Here is a 25,662-nt window from a genome sequence, read left to right as displayed (position 1 = left end):
TATGGGAGTAGGTCTGGTGAGGTCTTTACAACCTCCAGACATTCTTTGGATTCATTGGAGAGTATGTAACTCCATTGCTGACACTAGCAAGGGGGTACTCTTTCTACCCCCTTCTGATGCCTATGTCAGAAGCTTTCTCTATCTCGTTTATACTTTAATAAAACTTTATTACATAAAAGCTCTGAGCAATCAAGCCTCGTCTCTGGCCCTGGATTGAATGCTTCTCCTCCGGAGGCCAAGAACCCTGGCGTCTTTGCATGATTCAGCAACAACCTTTCATGACCATGGGTGATACATCTAAATAGTAATGGTAGATTGAAAATTGCAAGAAATCCTAGGCCTGAATGTGGATGTGCATTGAACATGTGGGAACCATGTGGGTGTATTCAGTAAAGAAGACAGGAAAAAACTGTAAGAGGAACTCTAGAATAATGTAATGCAAAACACAGATGAAAACTTAAAATCGCATCATCAAGCTGTAATGCATGCATGCATGTGCATGCTTCAGTTGTGTCCAACATTTTGGGACCCTATGGACCTTTGTCCATGACATTCTCCAGGTAAGAATACTGGAGTGGGTTGCTGTGCCTCCCTTCAGGGGATCTTCCTGACTCAAAAACAGAACCTGCGTCTCCTGCATTGGAATGCAGGTTTTTGTTTTTGTTTTTTTTTACCACTTGAGCCACCTATACAAGTCAAAATAGTGCAATAATAAGACAGAAATCTGTGTGTCATAAGAAAAATAAAACTTTAATAACTGAAACCAAATAATTCTCTGCCTCTGTGTTAAATAATAATGAGTCAAGTAATACTTCTTGGTCTGTGTTAAATAATCCTTGAGTGAAGCATAATTTCCTGTTCTTTGCTAGGCAATCCTGAAAACAAGCAAAAATAACTCAGATGCTTACTGCAGGAAATACAATTTCCTAGAAAGTCAAATACTGAAACAAGTAAACATCATACTTTTCATGACTCATTTCATGTCTTTCATCATGCTGAACACATCAGTCAAAGAAAGAAAAAAAAAAAAAAAAACTCACAATAGAAATCCAACTTCTTTCCAACCCTGTAAATTCTGTGCTGTGATTAGGTATTCAGTCATGTCTGACTCTCTGCCACCCCATGGACTATAGCCTACCAAACTCCTCAGTCCATGGGATTCTCCAGGCAAGAATACTGTAGTGGGTTGCCATGTCCTCCTCAGGGGATCTACCCAACCCAGCGATCAAACCCAGGTCTCCCACATTGCAGGCGGATTCTTTAATGTCTGAGCCACCAGGGACTCACCCTCAAATCACTCAGCTCAAGCCCTTAAAATGCTGACTGCACCATAACCCGATTTTAAACTTTGAGGTACTGATAAGACCTTTGTGAAGCTGGTGTTCTGCCTTGCCACAATGTCTAAGTCATGTGTCATCAGGAAGTCTTTCTGATGGTCTTTTTTTTAAGTGAACAGCTGACACTTCTGGTGAAGAAGCAAGAAGAGAAAGATCATTCATTCTTCCATTTACTACAATTTGTCATGTGCCTAGCACATGTCGGGCTTTCCAGGTAGCAGTAGTGGTAAAGAACCTGCCTGCCAATGCAACGGATGTAAGAACATGGGCTCGATCCCTGGGTCAGGAAGGTGCCCTGGAGGAGGCTATGCAATCCGCTCCAGTATTCATGCCTGGAGAATTCCATGGACAGAGACGCCTGGTGGGCGACAGTCTGTACGGTCACGCAGAGTTGGACACGACTGAAGTGACTTAGCATGCACGCATGCACTAGTACATGCCAGGGTGAATCCAAGTCTTTCCTTTCACAGACAGACGTTGGAATTGGAAGTTAATTATCAAATAGGAAATAGGTGGCTCAGTGGTAAAGAAGCCACTTGCCAATGCCAGAGCTCAGGTTCAATCCCTAGGTCGGGAAGATCCCTTGGAGGAGGAAATGGCAGCCCACTCCAGTATTCTTGCTGGAATAATCCCATGGATAGAGAAACCAGGCAGGCTACTGTCCACAGGGTCACAAAGAATTGGACAGGACTGAGCAACTGAGTATGCATGCACACAAATAAATAAATCACCGAGATAGTGATATTAAATGCCAAGAGAAAAATAAAATAGACTAATAAGATAGAATTACTTTGGGGTACTAATTTCAATTGGAAGTGTAGGAAGGTTTCTTCAGGGGGTGATGCTTCAGGATAAGAAGCAAGGTCCAGTGAGGTTTTTTTTTTTAAGTTGCCAGATTTTCAGATTCCTAGTTCCATCATAAAATCCTAACACCAAGGAGAAGGAAGAGGAAGAAAAGGAGGAGGAGAAATGCTAAAATGTATTACATGCAAACAGTGCCAGCTTCTTTATGTGCCTTTTCCTTTTAGACTTTAAACTGCCCTGTGAGGTAAATACTGTTAATATCCCCATTTTATTAGAGAGATAACTGAAATTAGCAAAATCTGGTTATTAACCAAGTTGCATAATGAGTGAATGGTAGAACTCAGAAATTGCCCAGAGCTGCTGATTAAAAAGACTATATCCTTAAGTTAGTTACTTAACAATGTCCATAGTGGTAGACATTCATTGCCACATAGAGAATTACCCTTCAGCCCATGACTATGTCTTCTATGTTAAGCATTTCCTCTAGCCTTCCTAGGTTTTGTTTGATAGATTAAAGAAATCCAGAATCTATTCAGCCATTTATTTTATTCATACAAATAGTTGATAAAGAGAATTGATAAAAATTGGGAATAATGTTTAAAGACCTCTCTTTCACTAAAGTTTTGTTGTCATACTTGCCTAACCCATCTACTATTTTTTAAAATTCTTAAATCATTTTTTTTTTAAATTGACACCAAAGTATGATTATCAGAGAATATGAAGGACACAGATTCTATTGAAAAGAATGCATTTTCCATTCACAATGTGTGATAGCCATGGGGTTATTGAAATTTTCTGTCAGTGATACTAGTAAACATATTCTGGAACACTCTTTCAGTTTGTTTTTTCTCATGCTGAAAACTGACTATGGCAACTCCTGTCTTAGGGGTTGTGTGCAGCAGTTGTGTTCATTGATTAAAAAAACTAAAGACATATCAAGACAGAGTGAAACACAAGTAAGGACTTTCAAAGGCATCTGATGATGAAATTTCTTCAGGGCACACACTGTATCTTAAGCTTCTAAACTTCACATAAAACATCTTTAAATAATCTCGACCTCATTTACTTTTTAGAAAGTACAATCACTCTTTGCAGGCTGCAGTAAAAAAAAAAAAAAATGGAGGTTTTCAAATTAAGTTGAACAAAGAAAGAATACCCTAGTAAGAATAAAGCAGAGATTTCATTTGGTTTTGCAAATTCATGTGTTTTACCTAATTGCAGAGTCTTTGTTTTATCTAATACTGTACAGTACTGAGTTGCCTCATTATTAGAGATTATTGAATAAAAATTTCTGATCTTGAAAAATCTCGCTTCAAAACTAAGACACCAAACCTGTCTACCGTAGTGCCTTATCTGAACCACAGACTTGGATTAATTACTTCTTCAGTCTTTTAGGTCTAATACCATTGATTTTTGCATGATATTGCAATGTGTACTGATAGAACAAAGCTTCTCTGGATATAATGTCATATCTTTTGTTCATTATTTCTTGGATAACAAAACTGAATCTAGAGAGATTAGTTAGCTCATCTACAGTATATCTCTTATGTGAAGGTGGCAGTAAAAGTAGCAACCTGAGTTTTATCTTATAGGCGATGTTGAGAAGTAGTAACTGGAGGAATAGTTAAAGTGTTAAGCAAATAGTGACTTCAAGAAAATGGTAGTTTAGAAATAAAAAAATAATGACATTTGTGAGAAAAGGTAAATAATGCTTTCTATAATGTGGTCATCTTGTGGCATGGTCACACTTCTCATAACTTTCATGGCCCATATGGCAGCAGTGATAGCCATATAGCTTGAGGAAGGAGACCTAGTAAGTGCAGTGGTCAGGAATTTTACAAGAGTACACAATGGGAAAAGGGAAAGAGGGAAGCAAAAGTGGGCAGAGAGAGATGTTGAGTTGTCATATGGACTGAAAAGACACAGTCAACTGGTATTAAACAGTACTTCAAGGTAGCCCCACATTGAGCTAAAATGTCCGTATATTTTATACCCCCATTTTCACCTATTGGTCAACTCAGAAGGATGCCACTGTAAGAGAGGCAGATTTTTATTCTAGAGCAACCTGGAAGAGGCTAAGAGCTGGTGCTGTCTGTTGCATCAGAAACCCAGCAACAGAGGCAAGATGTTCATCATTGAATGGGGATATCCTGGCCCAACCATCTTTTGTGCCACTCAGATCCACTTCTTTGTTCAGGGAGCAACACCTTCATCATTCTGTTAAGTCTTTCTTTCTTTTCTTTCTGGGAGAAACTTAGGAAAAGGAAGGGTACTGCGATGGGCTACAGGTCCCAACTGTACAGCTGATCTCTGAACTACTACTGATATTTATCACCTCCTTCCACTATCCATTCTTGGTTGTCCTCACCATCTGCTAATGCCTTTGTTAGTCTTAGCTTACACGGGGATGACGCTGAAGTTGTCCTCAAGGTGTCTGAGCCCCTCGTCACCATGTTCCTAAGGTTGCTTCACTTAAACTCTAACCACCAAAATTAGATAAGGGAGTATCAAGAGGAGCCCAAGAGGATTACTTGTGTGTTAGCAGATACTTCCCTGCCCTCCAGCATGTAAACACAGCACTTACCTCCTTCCATGACCAGGCCGATTGCTCCTGTCGTGATAGCTCCTCTTCATGCATACTGATCTCTGCACATAGAGCAGCTACAGTGACCAGGCGGCAACCAGAGCTTAGAGTTCAATGGGACTGTGGCTGGGTTCTCAGGTGCAGGCATTCATCCTTTGAGAACTTTATAGTTCTTCAAGGAATCTTTTTTGATTCCACATATGTTCAAATCTCTGTCATACCCCTTTGTGCACAAAGTAGGTGATCAAGCACACCACCACAGCTTTACCCTTTTGGGAAAATATTCTTTCACCAAAGTCTTGCAAGGTTGTGCCTCGGTGAGGATGAAACACAGCCGCTTTCCATTTTCAGCTTGCACAGAAATACTGAACTCACCTGTGTATAAGCAACACTTGGCTGGCTTTTTGTCCCTCTCTCAGTGGATTATAACTGATCTTCCACAGAGCTGTGGGGTGTGAGCTGAAGGAGAGGAGCGTGTAATACGGTGGATGATAGTGGGTTCAGAGCAACACGCTCATGCTTTCACTCTCTGATCTTGCTTGTGCTACCTCAGATTACATCCTGTAATGGACCACTGTCTGCCCTGATCAAACTTAATGACTTAATGGACAGGAAGAATTCTGGTTCATGATTAGAATTCCCAAGTCATGGTCAGCTGAAGCCCTATATTTGTTGTGTTTCATCCATACTGACTTTTAAAATATGCCAGGGGTTGCTTTTTTATTTTAAGATGCTATGGGCTTACTCCAGACCACTGGTGTTCTGCATTGTTGTTTTGCCAATAATACCACACATCTTGGACCACAACTAATACAATTTTGGTAGATCATGAGTCCCCAAGCAGCAGGGCTGCTTACAGCACAGCCCGGACCTTCTTGCTCTGTGTCTCTAGAAACTGGCAGCCTCGATGTGACTGATAACACAGCCTTGAGCAGTACGCTTAGATGTGAAATACACTGCCTCTGTAATGTAAAAAATACTACGTTGTACTCCCATCTTTATCGGCAAAGATGTAAGTTTGTCTTGCATTTTACATATCCTGTGCCAAGACACTTCTAACCACAGAACACCTACAGAGGTAAGTGGAGAGGTAATGTGATGTAGTGATTTTCATAGCATTCATTCTCCAAGCCCAAGAGTGAATGCATCAACCAAGGCCTCTGCCATGCTAGTCATTTCTTGTTTGTGTAACCCAGTAACATGTCATTTTTATAATGGGCCATTTTAATATTGTGCAGAATGTTTAGATGCCCTCAATATTTTTGACCAATATTATTACATTATACATAATTGAAGAGTTCACATGGTTCTTTATGCTAAGCTGGGAATATATATTGCTACCTGTTTCATGTGAATGCAAACAGTTCCTTATCTCTTTTTTTAATGATAGGAATGAAAAAGAATGTGTTCACAAAATAAGTGTCCGCCTGCCCTATCCTGGAGATCATGTAAGTTTTCCGTAGCAAAGAGAATATTACATCTAGCAGAGTGAATAAAATTGGTCCTACAAGATTGAGTTTGTGCAAAGATAGTGGCATCCAGGATTTGCAGCTCTACTGTAGGAACCATCTTAGTGAATTCAGTGGAAATACCACAGGGATCCCTAGCCTTGTATCTAATGTACAACATGGTAATGATAGCTAATACTATATTATGTACTTTGACCTTGCTAAGAGGATAGATCTTAAATCCTCTCACCAAGACGCATACACACTAACACACACATGCTCACTGGTAACTATGTAGAGGTAATTGATAAGTTATTTAGTTTTATTATGGTGATCTTTTCATAATATATACATAGATCCAAACATCAAGTTGTATATCTGAACTAAATACAATTTTTATATATCGTGGATATCTCAATAAAATTTAAAAAATAGAACTCTCAGAAGTTAACAAGTGGCTATTATTGTAGTCACATTTTTATTTTTTTAACATGAGAATTTCTTTTTTGGCCATGCTGTGCAGGCTGCGGGATCTTAGTTCCTGGACCAGCAATCGAAGCCTTGCCCCTTGCAGTGGAAACTTGCATTCTTAACCACTGGACCTCCCAGAAAGACCCTGTAGTCACTTTAAAAACAACTTCCTGAACCCCATTGATTTCCTGTAATGATGCATTGCTTACTTCTTGGCCTATATCTTGGATGCATCTTCATTTCATTTTTCCTCCTTATTACTATCTTCCCTCTAAGTGAGGGTGTGGTGAGAAGCATGAGGAATTCCATTTTGTTTTTTCTCAGAGAGTTCAGATAGTTTCATAGCCTTGGTTCTCCTCTCTCTAAGAGAAATCTTAAAACTAGATTCTGATCACTTTTGATTAACCAACAACTATTTGATACTAAAGACTATGTTATCATCTGAAATCCATCATGTGCATGCATGCTAAGTCACTTCAGTCATGTCTGACTCTTTGCAACCCTATGGACTGTAGCCCTCCAGGCTCCTCTGTCCATGGGACTCTTTAGGCAAGAATACTGGAGTGGGTCACCATGACCTCCTGCAGGGGATCTTCTAGACCCAGGAATCAAATCCATGTCTTTTATATCTCCTGCATTGGCAGGTAGGTTCTTTACCACTAGTGCCACTTGGGAAGCCCTGAAATCCATCTTACTTAAACCTAAGTTCTCTGTCTTCCACCATAACTGTTCTTGCTTTTCTAGGCAGGCCAAAGACACTACCATTCTTTCAGTCCTCCATTTCTGAAATCTGGTCATCTCTGAATCTATCAGTTTCTCTTTCTGTTTCTAGATAACTTTTGTGTGCAGTCTATCACTTTTAATTCTTCTCATCACAGATTCATTTATATTTTCCTTCTATTCACAGAGTCACAGTCATTGTTTAATCCCTTCATTAGTCCATTTGTCCATTCACTTCATGGCAAATAGATGAGGAAACAATGGGAGACTTTATTTTTTGGGGCTCCAAAACCACTGCAGATGGTGACTGCAGCTATGAAATTAAAAGACACTTATTCCTTGCAAGAAAATCTATGACCAACCTAGACAGCATATTAAAATGCAGAGACATTACTTTGCCAACAAAGGTCCATCTAGTCAAGGCTATGGTTTTTCCAGTAGTCATGTATGGATGTGAAAGTTGGACTATAAAAAAGTTGAGCACTTTAGAATTGATGCTTTTGAACTGTGGTGTTGCAGAATACACTTGAGAGTCTGTTGGACATCAAGGAGATCAAACCAGTCAATCCTAAAGGAAATCAGTCCTGAATATTCATTGGAAGAACTGATGCTTAAGCTGAAACTCCAATATTTTGGCCACCTGATGTGAAGAGGGGACTCCTTGGAAAGCGCCCTGATGCTGGGAAAGATTGAAGGCAGGAGGAGAAGGGGACAACAGAGGATGAGATGATTAGATGGCATCATTGACCCAATGGATATGAGTTTGAGCAAGCTGGGAGTTGGTGATGGACAGGGAAACCTGGCATGCTGAAGTCCATGGGGTCACAAACAGTTGGACATGACTGAGCCACTGAATTGAACTGAACTGAGTCCATTTGTGGACTATTATAAAATTTTCCATTTGATTAATTTCCTGCCTATCTCTTCTTGTTCCAGTAGATTCTACATGATTATCAGTTTATGATTCTAGAAGCTGTCTTAAAACACAGCTTAACACATGTTAAACCATCATGTAAGGCCATAAAGAAATCTCATTTTATAATAAAATAAATTTTATGTTCCCATCTGGCATTTGATACTTTTCATGATCCATAATATAAGTAGTTCAACTGTATCACCAGCTTTTTCAGTAAATACGTTCTCTATTACCTAATACAAAATGTAACATGCCATATCTTTTCCATCACTTTCCTTCTTTTATGATGTTTTCTCTGACTTAAGTCAACCTTTTAAAATGGCTTTCTTTTTGAGTTACTATACCATCAGTTAGCACACTAGGCATTACGTATACACTATTGTATCTCTGTTTCCTCATCTGAAAAGAGAGGGAAATAATGTTCATCTTACAAATGAAGCAATATATGTAAATTACTACCTGAAGTGTCTTTCATTTATTAAATACTGAAAAAAAAAATTTTGTTTAGCTTTTCTTCTATCCTATACCCTCCTATTCATGACAGCAAAGAAAATGATGTAACAGACCAGAAAGTTATGGACATAGAATATAAAATGTTAAAGCAGGGAATATAAAGGAAAAGATGAGAAATACAATCATTGAACTGCAAGGGAATCAAACCAGTCAATCCCAAAGGAAGTCAACCCTGAGTATTCACTGGAAGTAATGATTCTAAAGCTGATGCTTCAGTACTTTGGCCACTTGATGTGAAGAGTGGACTCGATGGAAAAAACCCTGATGCTGGGAAAGATTGAAGGCAAAAGGAGAAGGCCGTGGCAGAAGATGAGATTTAGATAGCATCACTGACTCAATGGACATTAATTTGAGCAAATTCCAGGAGATAGTGGAGGACAAGGAAGCCTGGAGTGTTCCAGTACATGGAATACAAAGAGTAGGACATGACTCAGCCACTGAACAAGAGCAACAAATAATTATTGAATTCTGTGTCAACTAAACTAAGTTTCACTTGCCCTTTATATTTTGTACACATATTGCCTATACTAGTAAGACCAATAGATATGTATTGCTTAAGGATGAATGCATTTTCTATTTAAATGTAGTTGGCATTTGCAATGCAATGATGAATTAATATGAAGTATCACAATCATTGAATAAAATATGTTTTAGAAAGACAAATGGTTTCAATAAGTCAGATGCAGAGTATGGATCAGTATGAATGCTAAGAATGAAATCATCTGTAATATATTTCAGCTTCTTATTAAGGATTCTCAGGTGATAATTTGTGGGAGGTAGCATCATCAGAAATTTAACAGTAGTCATTTATGTTAAAAGAAAGGATTTATGATAGGTATATTTTTATTCATGAAATAAGATAAATTGGAATTATCCATCATTACTGTCTAGAAGAGTTTGGTTTATTATAATTTATTTTATAGAGTATTCTGTAGGAAATAGAGTTGGCTAGCATACATTTTATTATTAGATTCACATCATTTTTATTCCATAAGTATCAGCTGCCAAAAATGTAATGTTATGAAAAAGGGACTTAGAATCTATTAAGAAAAACTTTTATTTTAACATTTTCTACTTTTTTTGGTTAAAGTCAAGTTTAAAATATAAATTCAGAAAACAAAATTCTGAATTATTTTCTTAATTGTCACAAGTCTGTTCTTTTAAACTTTCAAACCAGAACTGTAGTCTTGAATAGCAATTGCTAGATGCAAATACAATGACTTTTTTACTAGTGGCAATAATTTACATAATATTTTTACTTCACAGTACCAAATATCAACATCATAGAGTGTTATTCATTCACTCAATCATTAGACATTTTTGAGCACCTATAATGTGTCTGAAACTGTGCTAGAAAAACGTGACCAAAAGTTTAAAAATAAATAAGGACCACACACACACACACATATTCACAGTATATATGCTATAGGAAAGATAAATACATAATACAATACACTGAAAACCCTTCTGGTTCTAACAGGAGGTGAAATCTTCCAAAAAGAAGACATGGTCCTTCTGAGCAGAAGAAATTTGATGTTCAAAGACATAAAATTGTGGAGACATTCTAGGAGATGTAAGATATTCTATATAGCTAAAGTAAGTACTTGTTTTGGGAAACAAATAAGGAAGAAAGCAGTGGCAAGAAGATCTGGAATAATCTGTGGTTGGAAGATTTCGATGGTCCTCGTTGCCATGGTGTTACTTGCAAATTTTATCATCGATATGGCAGGCAATATTATGAAACTTCTTCAATAGTTTTGAAAGTGAAATTGAAATAAAATATTTGATTTTTACCAGAAAGCTGAGTATGTGCCACTAATAGCTGTATAGTAAATGTTAGCAGAGTTTACACAGTTGTAAACCAAAGATGTTTTCTAATCAAAAGCAATGCAATTATGATTTTACGAAAATGAGAATAAATTGTTAGTGATGAAATTCAGTCATAGGGGTTGGTGAGGGACATAAGTCTAAAAATCACTTACAAAGTTCTGATGAGAAACAATATAAAATAAATGTGAATTTACCACAGTGAGATAAAGACATTATATATTCAAGAGGGGCTGAAAGAATTGATAGGAACACAAAGAATAAATTAGTCCCTTGAGGCTGAGTCAATGACAATGTTCTACAAACTTACATATTTTTTTTATAGCAAAAGCAGTATTACTTTATCAATACCTTAAATTTATTTATTAAATGCTTAAATACATTATTATAATACTGGTACTATGTATATTACTTTTGGTAGAAGGTAGTATGCTATTTAATACTACAAAGACACTGTGATAGAGGATCTATTATTAACTCTATTCTAAAAATTTTAAAAAAAATAGTGTTTAACAAGCTAGTAAATGATGGAACTAGATCTCAACCCTCAATTGTTACATTTTCAGAGCTTGAATTCTTAACTCCTGCATTACTGCTTCTGCACTAAACTCCATTCAAAATTCTTATGATGATTTTAAAATTCAAAGGCTAAAAGATTCAAGTCTAATTAATTTATATTTGTTATTCACTGATAGTAAAACTCACTGATATTGAATCAGATTATATTTCTACAGTTTATTTTTTGGACACAAATATATTTGAGAATATAGAAAGTGGTCAAAAGGCCATCAAGTCAAAAGGATTTTTGTGCTTGTTTTTGGTCTAGATATTTCCTTTTCTTGTGGCTTACTGTTTCTTTCTGGACTTCTTGGACTAGTTTATGTTTTCAGTATCATTATTCTAGATTTTATCATTTTTCTACTCTTAAAATTAGACACTTCAAATCACTGCCATCCTTCAGTAAATGACCCTCCTTCTAACAGGCATTGCCTTGAAACTTTTCTGGCCTCCCCATGATGTCTGAGAGAACCTGACAACTTTAGAAGCAGTTACATGCAGTGCCAGTCATGATTCATTTGGTTGGAAATTCTGGTGTCAGATGTGATTAGATACAAGAGGGCAAGCATTCTCTGCCTTTACAGTTTGCATTTTAATAGATTAACTAAAGAACAAAATGCCAATAAATGATATGACACATCTATTTTTATAAACATATCAAATTAGAGAACTATAGGCTGCTAATTTGTGATTTATAGAAGTATGTTCTTAGGAATATTTTGCCTTGAGTTTTCCTTGATTTCGGTTTGTTCAGAGTATAGCATTTGCATTATCCTATATAGATCCAGATATAGCCTAATAGTATGCAAATAGAATGGACCCTTAATACTTAACTGAAAATACAATAGGAGTATCAGAGAGGAAGGGATACAGAAGATAAGCTCACCTATTCTAGAGGAGGACAGATTGTTGTATTTCAACTCAACATAGAGTACCTGAAGTGGCTTCTAAGGGTTGTATTTGTGATATGCTTACTCTGAGTGTCTTTGTCTCTCCTCATACAGATCCTTGCATAGAAGTCCCCTCCCCATGCAAAGACAACTCTGTCCTGGAAGCCTACAGATTCTCAAGATAGGTAGAAAAGAGCTTTGAAAGTGCAACTTGTGGCAGAGATGACAAAATTATTATTATAAAAAATGCACAGAGGTAGTGATAATTGACACGCACTTAACTGTGAGACTGTCATCTTTTTGTGATGACTTCCTCTCTCTTTTTTCCTCCTTAGGATCTGGAATCAGTGACTTGCATCCAGCAGTGGAACATGAAGGAATCAACAGTCTGACATCCTTCCCTGGAGGCTGAGAGTAAGATGCAATGAAAAGTAGAGTTGAGTGGGGGATGGGAGAAGACAGTTCAAGAGTAGATCAGACTGGTGGATCTCAAGGGTAGGAGAAGAAGTGTACCACATAAATAGAGTAGCTATCAGGGAACATGAAGGATCATGCATAGACTAATATCTACTGTGGATGAAAGCAGAATCAGTCTCTCTTTCCTCTCCTTCCCTCTCTCTCCTTCTTCTTCTCTCTCTTCTTTTCCTGAGAAAAGACATAAGACAGAATTATGTCTTAGATCATGAAAATTTAAAAGAAAACTATCCATGTTTCTAGTTTTACTACTTCTTAGTGACTTGGGTAAATACATAACCTCTCTTTGCCTCAGTTTTCTCATCCATAAAATGAGTAGAATGATAATCTCATACTTGTTGAGTTCTTGCTATGATTAAATGAGTTAATACTAGCAAAATATTTAGAAGAATGTCTAGCAATGCTAAGCATTATAAAAATTTAAATTATAATCACTGTTTCACACAGTCTTTACATTTGCTTTTCCAAGTTTTAATTGTTATCCTCCCCTACATATTTGGAAATTCTGAGTATTTGTGACAAGTCCTCTCAAATCTCCTGCCTGGACAGTTATCTTGGGTAACAAGCAACACTGTTGACCTGGTAACTCTAAGGCAACCAACCACAAGAAAGCCGGATTCCCTTCTTAGGTGAACAATGCAAAGAAATTGAGCAAAACAACAGTATAGGAAAGATGAGAAATCTCTTCAAGAAGACTGGAAATATCAAGGGCACAATAAAAGACAGAAATGGCAAGGACCTAACAGAAGCAGAAGAGATAAAAGTGGGCTGGCAAGAATACACAGAACTATACAAAAAAAGGTCTTCATGACCCGGCTAACCACGATGATGTGGTCACTCACCTAGGAGCCAGAAGCCAGACATCCTGGAGTGTGAAGTTAAGTGGGCCTTAGGAATCATCACTACAAATGAAGCTAGTGGAGGTGATGGAATTCTAGCTGACCTATTTCAAATCCTAAAATATGATGCTGTTGAAATGCTACATGTAATACGCCAGCAAGTTTGGAAAACTCAGCCACACGACTGGAAAATGTCAGTTTTCATTCCATTCCCAAAGAAGGGCAATGGCAGAGAATGTTCAAACTACCCTACAATTGCACTCATTTCACATGCTAGCGAGGTAATGTTCAAAATCCTTCAAGCTAGGCCTCAGCAGTATGTGAATTGAGAACTTCCATATGTACAAGTATGATTTAGAAAAGGCAAGGTATCAGAAATCAAATTGCTACCATCCACTGGATCATAGAAAAAACAAGGGAATTCCAGAAAAATGTCTATTTCTGCTTCATTGACTACACTTTTGACTGTACAGATTTACAACAAACTGTGGAAAATTCATAAAATGATGGGAATACCAGACCACCTTATCTGTTTCCCAAGGCATCTGTATGCAGGTCAAGAAGCAACAGTTAAAACCAAACATTGAACAGATGAATGGTTCCAAAGTGGGAAAGAAGTCTTTCAAGGCTGTATATTGTCACGCTTATTTAACTTCTATGCAGAATACATCAGCGGAAATGCTGGGATGGATGAATCACAAGCTGGAATCAAGAAAATGGAAAACAGTGTGGAGATTTCTTAAAAAACTGGACATAGAACTGCCATATGACCCAGCAATCCCACTTCTGGGCATACACACTGAGGAAACCAGATCTGAAAGAGACACGTGCACCCCAATGTTCATCGCAGCACTGTTTATAATAGCCAGGACATGGAAGCAACCTAGATGCCCATCAGCAGACGAATGGATAAGGAAGCTGTGGTACATATACACCATGCAATATTACTCAGCCATTAAAAAGAATTCATTTGAACCAGTCCTAATGAGATGGATGAAGCTGGAGCCCCTTATACAGAGTGAAGTAAGCCAGAAAGATAAAGAACATTACAGCATACTGACACATGTATATGGAATTTAGAAAGGTGATAACAATAACCCTATATGCAGAACAGAAAAAGAGACACAGAAATACAGAACAGACTTTTGAACTTTGTGGGAGAATGTGAGGGTGGGATATTTCAAAAGAACAGCATGTATACTATCTATGGTGAAACAGATCACCAGCCCAGGAGGGATGCACGAGACAAGTGCTCCGGCCTGGTGCACTGGGAAGACCCAGAGGAATCGGGTGGAGAGGGAGGTGGGAGGGGGGATCGGGATTGGGAATACATGTAAATCCATGGCTGATTCATATCAATGTATGACAAAACCCACTGGAAAAAAAAAATAATAATAATAATAAAAAAAAAGATTGCTAGGAGAAATACCAACAGCCTCAGATATGCAGATGATACCACTGTAATGACAAAGAGCCTCTTGTTGAAGGTGAAAGAGGAGAGTGAAAAAGCTGGCTTAAAACTCAACATTCAAAAAACTAAGATTATGGCATCTGGTCCCATCACTTCACAGCAAATAGATTGGGAAAAACTGAAAATGGTGGCAGGTTTTATTTTCTTGGGCTTCAAAATCACTGCAGACTATGACTGCAGCCACATATTGAAGGACACTTGCTCCTTGAAAGAAGCAATGGCAATCCTAGACAGCATATTAAAAAGCAGAGACATCACTTTGCCAACAACCATCCGTATAGTCAAAGCAGTGGCTTTTCCAGTGGTCATGTGAGGATGTGAGACTTGGACCATAAAGAAGGTTGAGCGCTAAAGAATTGATTATCTTGAATTGTGGTGTTGGAGAAGATCCTTAAGAGTCCTTTGAACAGCAAGTAGAAGAAACAAGTTAATCTTTAAGAAATCGACCCTGAATATTCATTAGCAGTACTGATGCTGAAGCTCCAATACTTTGACCATCTGATGTGTAGAGACAACTCATTGGAAAAGACCCTGATGCTGGGAGAGATTGAGGGCAGGAGGAGAATGGGGTGACAGAGGATGAGATGGTTGGATGGCATCACCAACTCAATGGATATGAATTTGAGCAAACTCTGGGAGATAGTGGAGGACAGAGGAGCCTGGTGTGCTGCAGCCCACTGGTTTGCAAAGAGTCGGACACAACTTAGCGACTGAACAACAATAAAGATGTGAAACTGCTGCCTGATGTCATTACTTTTAAGGACCCAGAATCTGGCCATGTTCTCTATAACAATAAACTGCCTTTATATCTGAACATTCTCATTATTAGAGTGGGTGACCATTCTAATATTTTAATACGTAGGATGACTATTTAAGTTTATGTCTATAATGGGTTTCAGCTACAAATTGGCACTTGTGAAGGGCATTTGCCATCTGCCTCTGTGGAGATTGACCCCTGTACTGCTGCAGGTGTTGACCTTAGACATGTCCTGAAGGGAGTTCAGCGTGGAGAGTAAGGCACTCTATACTCTAGGGAATCTGGCAGAACAGGTGTTTAGATAGCTGGATATTTTCAGGAACTAATTCCATGATCACAATCTTTGCATCTTGTATCTTCCCAGGTGGCACAATGGTAAAGAATCTGCCTGCCAATGCAGGAGAGGCAAGTGCTTGATTGCACTGAACTCTGCCTTCACCAAAATTATATATATTGACCTTCCCATACTACCTCATTGGAGCAGTTTCTCAGAGCTCTCTGAAGTTATATCTCCCAGGCTGCAGTCCTCATTTTGTGCCAAGTAAAGGTTATCTCACAACTCTCATATTGCGTATGTTTCTCAGTTGACATGGAGGCACTTTTGAGAGTAAAGGGCGTGTTACGAATAACTGTACTGAGAATGTCAGTACTTACAGCGTGGCCTGTGTTGTGCTAAGTCACTTTAGTCGTGTCTGCCTCCTTGTGACCCTACGGACTGTAGCTTGTCAGGTGTCTATGTCCATGGGATTATCCAGGCAAGAATACTGGAGTGGGTTGCCATTTTCCTCCTCCAAGGGATCCTCCATACCCAGAGTTTGAATCTGTGTCTCTTTTGTCTCCTGCATTGGCAGGCAAGTTCTTTACCACTAGTGCCAAGGTATGGTCATCCTAGCATTAAATCTGTTTCCAGAAGTCCTTGTTAAAACACAAATATGGCACCTGTAAGGGTAACCTAATTGGTTCACTTCATCATGTGACTCATCCAGTTGACTTGTCAGTGAGCAGAACCCAGAAGAAATAAAATTTAGGATAGGTAAGACTTGGTCTGGTATTGAGAGGGTTGGTAAACAGAAAGAGCAGTGACTTTAGGAAGAGGTTAAGTTCTATAAAGGTATTCATATGGGAGATCTTGAAATAAAGGCTTCAATCAGGAATCAAAAGAAAAGATGGGGGAGGTAAAAAAATCATTCTGAAATAAAAGAGAATGAAGACCATCTTTACCCCTTCACAATTCTACATAAAACAAATCCTGGATTTTGTTGGCATCTCTCTGACCAAGATTTGACTCTGAGGCAAAGCCTCACTATAAGTACACTTCCAGATTCATGCCTCTTAGACTCAGTGTTTGAATGAGTTCTTTTCTAAGTGGGTTAACTAATTTTTATTTTATGCAATACATTTTAGGTCAGGTCTGAGGAACTCAAATTGCTTTCCTCATTTAAACTGCCTTTAGGCATGTACTCATATGTATTTCCTGATAAACTTATACTTTCCATAGCCTTATTTAAAGATCAAAAAAAATTTTTTTAAGGACTTGGTTTAAAATAATGATGAAGTAAAAAATGAGAGAGAGAGGTTCCATTTATTTTACCTGAAACTGAAACTAGACAATATGAATACTAATCATCACAAATTAGGAGAATATGAAGTAAGATAATACAAGTGAGAAAAACAGTAGAAACAGTAACAGAATTTTGTATATATTTTTGACAACTAGCCCTGCACCTCCTAGAACTCTAAAAAAAAAAAAAAAAATTGCACCAGGTTAGTTAAATAGGCAAGGAAGACATGACTCAAGACTACTGCAATTAAGGAGAGAGTTATATTCAACTTCACTAAGGCAAAATAGGGTGATTTTAAAAGGTAGAGTGAGGTAATGGGAGAGTGCAGGGAGATATTCAATGGGAGGTTAGTCAATGTGCTTATTCCATCTGTGTTTGCTAGTTGTCACTTACTGAATTTAAGCCTCCACTCTCCCACAGAACCTGGAGATAGAGAACCTTTCTTGAATACATTTCAAAGATATAGCCAGGACATGGAAGCAACCTAGATGCCCATCAGCAGATGAATGGATAAGGAAGCTGTGGTACATATACACCATGCAATATTACTCAGCCATTAAAAAGAATTCATTTGAACCAGTCCTAATGAGATGGATGAAGCTGGAGCCCATTATACAGAGTGAAGTAAGCCAGAAAGATAAAGAACATTACAGCATACTGACACATGTATATGGAATTTAGAAAGGTGATAACGATAACCCTATATGCAGAACAGAAAAAGAGACACAGAAATACAGAACAGACTTTTGAACTTTGTGGGAGAATGTGAGGGTGGGATATTTCAAAAGAACAGCATGTATACTATCTATGGTGAAACAGATCACCAGCCCAGGTGGGATGCACGAGACAAGTGCTCCGGCCTGGTGCACTGGGAAGACCCAGAGGAATCGGGTGGAGAGGGAGGTGGGTGGGGGGATCGGGATTGGGAATACATGTAAATCCATGGCTGATTCATATCAATGTATGACAAAACCCACTGGAAAAAAAAATAATAATAATAAAAATAAAAAAAATAAATAAAAAGAAATAAGAACTAGATAATATAATACATAATTGAGAAAGAGAGAAAGAGAATCATCATAAAATGGTAACTCTTGGAAAATCTGCATGAAGGGTATGTGAGAATCCCTTGTATTATATCTTGCAGTATTTCACGAAGTATGATATGATACTCAAAATACAAAGTTTTAAAAAGTGAAAAAAAAAAATAAATCAGTGTGAGCTGGATTATTTTCTAACTTGGAGAATTCACTTTAGTCACAACATTTTGAAGCTTAGAACTCTAAGTCAGGGGCAATTTTGTTCCATGAGAGAGGCTTGGATTTAGTTTATTTGCTCAAGAAACATCTATGTTTGTACATATAATCAAGTACTATAAATATATATAATTAAAAGTATATAAAAGAATGTAAAAATCAAGTATTCTTATACATATATATGCATATATACAAATGTATGTGTGTTTATTATGCCGAGGATGTATGTCCATTATATGTTATTCTTCAATAAATATTGCAAAAATAAAAAAAAAATAAAAAAACAAAGAGATGGTTCCCCTGTCCTTGAGAAACATTTCTGGACTGCAGAAGATTTATATCTCAAAGATGTAGAAAAAGAAGTTATAATTGTAAGTTTTCTAAAGCAAATGCTCTAAGAAAAGCAAGGTCAAGAAGAAGCCTGCATGGAGTTTAGTCAAGCCAAGAGGACCTGCTGAGAGTGTGTTTAGATAGTAAACTAAGCACTTGTGATTCCACATTGCCTCACCTTCCTTCTCTGATGAACCAGACAAATAGAAGGGTAAAAGGAATCAACAAATGCAAATAATCATACAATCACATACTCAAAATACTATTTAAAAAATGTTTTTGACTGCACCAGGCAGCATGTGGGATCTCTGTTCCCTGACCAGGGATGGAAGCTGAACCCCCTGCAATGGAAGCACAGGGTACCTGGACTGCCAGAGAATTTCCACTATTTAATTTTTGATTATTATTATTTTAACTCTCTCCACATTTTGAAACCACCTTCTACTATAGAGTCCCTTTATAAGTGCTCACCTTGCCTACATCCTTCGCTTTAGCAATACCCGCTATTCTTTATTACCAGGGTGGCTATTTATGAAGGGATGTGAAAAATAAAGACACACCATAGTAAACATGATAAAATCATTTTTTTTTTTTTTTTGGTCAAGAGAACACAACAAACAATATTTCACTAAAAGTGCACAAGCTAAAGCTTTCATAAGTTTTGAAAATAAAACATTTATAATAAAAAGAAATGGTTATACTACAGAAAAGGGCTCTAGTAGAGATATCATTCACAAAGGAATCTCAAAGATAAGTTAGCATGTTTTTCCATATCTGGGTAAAATTTGACTCTAAGTTAAAGCATGATTTTATTTTAACTTTCAGATTTGAGGTACTGTTATTACTGTTAAATGAATCTATATCTATCTATCTATATATATGTATTTGAATATGTATATATAAAGGAGAGCTGTGAGTTTCAGTTTTATCTGAGGACTTACTTAGGACTACACTCGGGTAGATAGTTTTTCACATAGCTCTGAGGAATTCTTCTGAAGAGGTAAGGGGTAATGTAGGTATGTGTGTGTTTTTGGTGAAGTGGTTACTTGCAATCAAGTATAGATCTCAGTGGGCTTCCCAGGTGGCTCAGAGGTAAAGGATTCATCTGCCAATGCAAGAGAAGCAAGAGACCTGGGTCTGATCTGTGGGTCAGGAAGATCCCCTGGAGGAGGAAATGGCCACCCACTCCAGTATTCTTGCCTGGAGAATCCCTTGGACAGAAGAGCCTGGTGGGCTGCAGTTTAAGGGGTCACAAAGACTTGAACACTGCTGACCTACTGAGCCTGCCCACATGTATGTCGGTGGAAGGTTGCTGCTAGTCAGGAAGAGCAAATGTCTCTGGTAATAAGTTTAGTGCTTTTCTAGTTATGAAAAGAGGCAAGAAACTTGGTTCAGAATATTTTCTCCTGAAAATGTCTGACTATCTGAAGGCCTGTTCTGCTAGTTTTTCTAGAGCACAGAGTGCCTCATTCCTGATCTCTACCCTGAACTCCTTTCAAGGCATGTTAAAAATCAGCAACTTCAATGGCTAGTCGCTTCATTCTTGTAGAACAAGAGGGCGAAGAGAGTTTTTTGTTGCTTTAAGAACTATATATTGAAAGAAAAGAAAAACATAAGGCACCCTGAACTCCAACTCTGTATTTTAACATTAATCATAATGGCCAAGTTTCACTTATGGATATAAATAGTTATCTTTAATAAAAGTACCTTGAAGTACTCTTAATTTGAACTTTGCAAAGCATTAGTGTAAGGCACAACATCTTTCATTTTTATACAGAGAGACATCAAATATTTATCGAGTACCTATTATGTTTCCAGCACTGTTATGAGACATTGTGGGTGTGTGCATGCTAAGTCACTTCAGTCATGTCTGACTCTTTGCAACCCTACAGACTGTAGCCCATTAGGCTCTTCTATCCATGGGATTTTCCAGGCAAGAATACTAGAGTGAACTGCCAGGACCTCCTCCAGGAGATCTTCCCAACTCAGGGATTGAACCCATGTCTCTTACATCTCCTGCAGAAACCCTTTAACCTGGAAACAGATAATTCAATATAATTTGACAAACATAGTAATAGACATATAGAAGAGCATGGTCTTTACATGAGGAGTAGGGATAGCTATCTCATATTAAGGGTCGAAAAATATAAGAAAAAGTGTCCTGATTGGATTAATTTCTTAACTAAACTTTAGAAGACATTTTATTATTTTTCTAGGTGACGGAAGAAAGCATAAGTAAAGGAATTAAAGTTTGAAACAGCATACCTTAGCGACAACACAAATACAGGGTAAAAGTCTATCTTTGTTCAGGGCTAAAGAGCTGAAATCTTCCATAGTGCTTACTCAGTGACTGTGTGATGAATGAAATCCTGCAGGGACAGGTGAATAAATGAATGAGGTGACAGCATACACAGAGAGCTTGAAGCCATGGTTTGATGTTAAGATATAATTTGTTAGATAGGTTCTGGCAGGGATCAGGCTGGAGAGGAAGATAAGAAGCACACCATTGATACACTCATTTGACAAATCAGGATTACATTTAGTTTAGGATCTACTGGAAGAGGAGTCAGTATGGAAGAGGGATATCTGAATAGTCAGGCTGTCGGGTGATTACATTTCTGGTAAATCCATAAAGTAGACAAATCCTTCTACAAAAATGTTAAGGACTTAGATTATTTTATTAATAACATCATGAAGTTTCAAGAGCACGCAGTGGAAACGGATAGGGGTGAGCATTAACGACCAATGAACCAGGGCTAAAAAAATCCAAGCAGCCAGGTGGTGAGATTAAGATAGAGAACTTGAGTAAGGGAAGAAGGAGCTTTCTTCCCAGATAGAAGATCAGTTTGGGACTGACCTCAGATATCCATAAGATGGCTCAATCCTTTACTATTCAAGAACTAAGAGTGTGAAGTCACAGAAAATATTAACGCCAGGATGTGAGACTTTGACTCAAGTGCCTTTGAATAGGAAATTTAAGGTCAGACAGGGCATTCAAAGAAGAGATAAGACAAACTCTTCTGGTAAGAATAGCTAAGCTTACTTGGCATTTACTACATGACATGCATTAAATTATCTCATGCATATTAATTCCTTTCAAGCTTGCCACAATTCTAGGGAACAGATATTATTATTTCTTCTATTTTACTGATTAGAAAATTTAGTAAAGCTGATGGGCAGCTGGCTCAAGGTCATACAGGTAGTAAATGTTAGAGATGGTATTTCAACACCAGGAGTCAGAAAACACTACTTTTGAATCTTGCTCCTTGCTACATGTGGAAGAAACTTTAAACTACCTTTGTCTTTGCTCATTAAAACTCTGAAACATTAACTTTAAAGAGAGAAGTTTCACTCCTTTGTATTAAGGCAATTTTTTTTTCTTCCTAGAATTGAAGCCTGATATATACATGTATTTCCATTTACTGTGTGAACCCTAAAACCTGGAAGACATTTTTTACTCTAATTATACTTTTAACATCTAGATATACATTCCAAGTTGCATATGCACAAAATCTTTGCTTCATTGTTAAATTGAATGAATAACAATCCAATCATTGGAAATAATGGCTGCTAACCTAGGACTTTCAATCAGTCCATCCTAAAGAAGATCAGTCCTGGGTGTTCATTGGAAGGACTGATGTTGAGGCTGAAACTTCAATACTTTGGCCACCTGTTGCAAAGAGCTGATTCATTTGAAAAGACCCTGATGCTGGAAAAGATTGAGGGTAGGAGGAGAAGGGGACGACAGAGGATGAGATGGTTGGATGGCATCACTGACTCAATGGACATGGGTTTGGGTGGACTCCAGGAGTTGGTGATGGACAGGGAGGCCTGGAGTGCTGCAGTTCGTGGGGTCACAAAGAGTCAGACACGACTGAGCGACTGAACTGAACATAGGACTTCACAATAGCAATACAGGGCTGTTTACTAAACCACAGTCTCACACACAATATGGGCTACGCTGTGTTTAGGAATTTACTCTCTTCTGTCACATAGAGCAGTTGCTTGCGGTTCTGTCAGTGTATTATTACCAGCATTGCTGCAATAGCTGTAAGCATAAAGTGCACCTAGCTTTGCAATAAATTTTCCACACTCCGTGAGGAAGTCAGCAGTATAGTTGAACTCAGACTGGTGGTAAAGAGACCAGCTCTGTCAACTGTGACTATGACAGGAAGTAAAACTAGAGCAAAGCTGCAGCTCATGGTACATGACATTTTCTAAAACAAAGAAAACCGAAAAAAGAACATTCAAAGACAATGCTGAAAATGACATCTGGCTTTCCCTGCAAGCCGGAGATTATCTTTGCTTCTCTTTGCCTCCTCTTCCTCTTAGCTTTCAATTCTGTTCTCTTTCTTAGTGCGGCACTTCACTCCTCAGTTTACATGTCAGTATCATCTCATGAAACCTAAAGAAGACACATATATACATATTTAAGATTCTTTAGTAAAACATCCATTTCTCCTTGAAAAATCACTGTTCATTTTTCAGGTTTCAATTTACTTATAATTTTGACATATTTTGTCAGATTTTTCTATTTATAATTAACAGACAGCCAAATTATAGATCTTTTACCTAGGCTTTGCTCAGCACTCAAGCAGTTTATAAATCATGTCTCATGTTTTACTTCGTGGTTTATTAATTAAGAGAAGCCTAACTTTTTGAAACTGGAAAAAAATCTATCTTTAGCATCTATTGACATTTATTTTACTAAACAAGGGGCTTCCCTGGTACTCATTTGGTAAAGACTCTGCCTGCAATGCAGGAGACCTTGGTTCGATTCCTGCACTGGGAAGATTCCCTGGAAAAGGGAATGGCAACCCTCTCTAGTGTTCTTGCCTGGAGAATCCCATGGACAGAGGAACCTGGCAGGCTACATACAATCCATGGGGTCACAGTCAGACACAAATGCAAGCACAACACAGCACATGCTAAACAGGCAAATTTGAGAAAATAATAAAACAGTATCAATTAGCTTTCAATAAGGAAGCTAGTCAGTTTTTATTTGAGGAAAAAGCATTATCTTTTTTAGGGGTACTAAAATTCAGGTTGTATTTTAAGCTTCCGTGTTTACAAAGAAATGTATTAGAAAAAAGTTGGAATAGTCTATTGTTTCTCTTTGGAGAAGAGACATATATTTGAAAGTACTATAGTCTACTGCCTTTTTTTGCTGTTCCAGCTAGAAAATGAAATGATGTGAATATATTTTAAAAAATTTATTATATTTATGTTATTAAATTTTTCTCACCACCAATTTTCATCCTCCTTTCCTCCTGGGTAAAAGTAGGTGTTACCTGTAACCATATTCTTACTGTAAGTATTGCCAGACAAAGGTTAGTGTAGTCAAAGCTATGGTTTTTCCAATAGTCATGTACAGATGTGAGAGCTGGACCACAAAGAAGGCTGACTGCTTTCAAACTGAGAAGTTAGAGAAACCTGTTGAGTGTCCCTTGAACAGCAAAGAGATCAAACCAGACAATCCTAAGGGAAATCAACCCTGACTATTCATTGTAAGGATTGATGCTGAAGCTGAAGCTCCAATTCTTTGGCCACTTGATGTGAAGAGCCAACTCACTGGAAAAGACTCTGATGCTGGGAAAGATTGAAGACATGAGGAGAAGTGGGCGACAGAGGATGAGATGGTTGGATGGCATCACTGACTCAGTGGACATGAGTTTAAGCAAACTCCAGGAGATAGTAAAGGACAGGGAAGCCTGGTATGCTTCCGTTCATGGGGATGCAAAGAGTAGGACGTGACTGATCAACTGAACAACAATAAAATCGCCAGATATTTTTCTTTGAGCAGAGAAGTCTGCCTACAGTTGATAATGTATAGCCATAAGGTTAAAGCAGCCCAGAATTCTGTGCTATAAAATGGAATTCAGCTGTCACTCAGCCTCATGGCGAAGTGTGAGCAAGGAATGAACTCTGGTTGTAATGCCATTGAGTTTCTGGGAGAAAAAATAAAACATGCTGTACTCAATTAAATATTGGATAAAAATATAAAGTGTAGCAGATACACCTCTTAAGGTAGTTGAAAATGCCTGGCATCAACAAATGAGCACATTAAAATTTTACACACATGCATACTTGAAAAATACTTTAAGACACAACCAGTAGTGGTAAACAATCTGTGAATATTCTTAAAAGGAAAGGATGAAACTCCAGAATCAAATTATACCATTTAGAACTTTATGGACTAAAACACCTATGCATGTATGCACACATACACACATACACATTCATACACACACACTAACACACAAACACACAATATCTCACGTGCCATGCCATGCCAAGTTGCTTCAATAATGTCTGAGTCTTTGTGACCCTATGGACTATAGCCCACCAGGTTCCTCGGACCACGGGATTCTCCAAGCAAGAAAACTGAAGTGGGTTGAGTTTTTTACCACTGGTATCTAACTTTCCCATCTAAGCAAAGAAGGGTCACATCAACTTCAGTAAGTGATGGTAGGAGAGAGAGAGTGAAGGAGGGGGAGGGAGGAAGGGTAAGAGAGAGGAAGAGGTAAATGGGTGAGGCAGAATTTTACATTTAAGTAATTTAGTTATCTCCACTTTAAAATTAATTCCTAACCTTACCACTGGCCCTTATAAACTTTGTAGATGTAGTCCTTTACCATTCTTAGGTGAAATATTTCTGCTGTAATGTTTTGTTTTATTGTATGTTTGTATACAGTTGCATTCTTTTTCTTTATGTAAAAGTCTCATGGAAACAGAAAAATATAAATATATTGCATATATATATAAATGTATTTATATATATATATAAAAACAGAAAAATATAAATATATTGCATATATATATATATATATATGCAACCACCATTGGGTTACTCTACCCTGCTCAAAATTCTGTATGTAACTCCCTTGACCATATAAAGATCAACT

The sequence above is a fragment of the Dama dama genome, chromosome 17 (assembly GCF_033118175.1).
Source record: "Dama dama isolate Ldn47 chromosome 17, ASM3311817v1, whole genome shotgun sequence".
In the NCBI taxonomy this organism is placed as follows: Eukaryota; Metazoa; Chordata; class Mammalia; order Artiodactyla; family Cervidae; genus Dama; species Dama dama.
The sequence above is the reverse complement of the archived record's forward strand: the minus strand, read 5'-3'. Positions refer to the sequence as shown.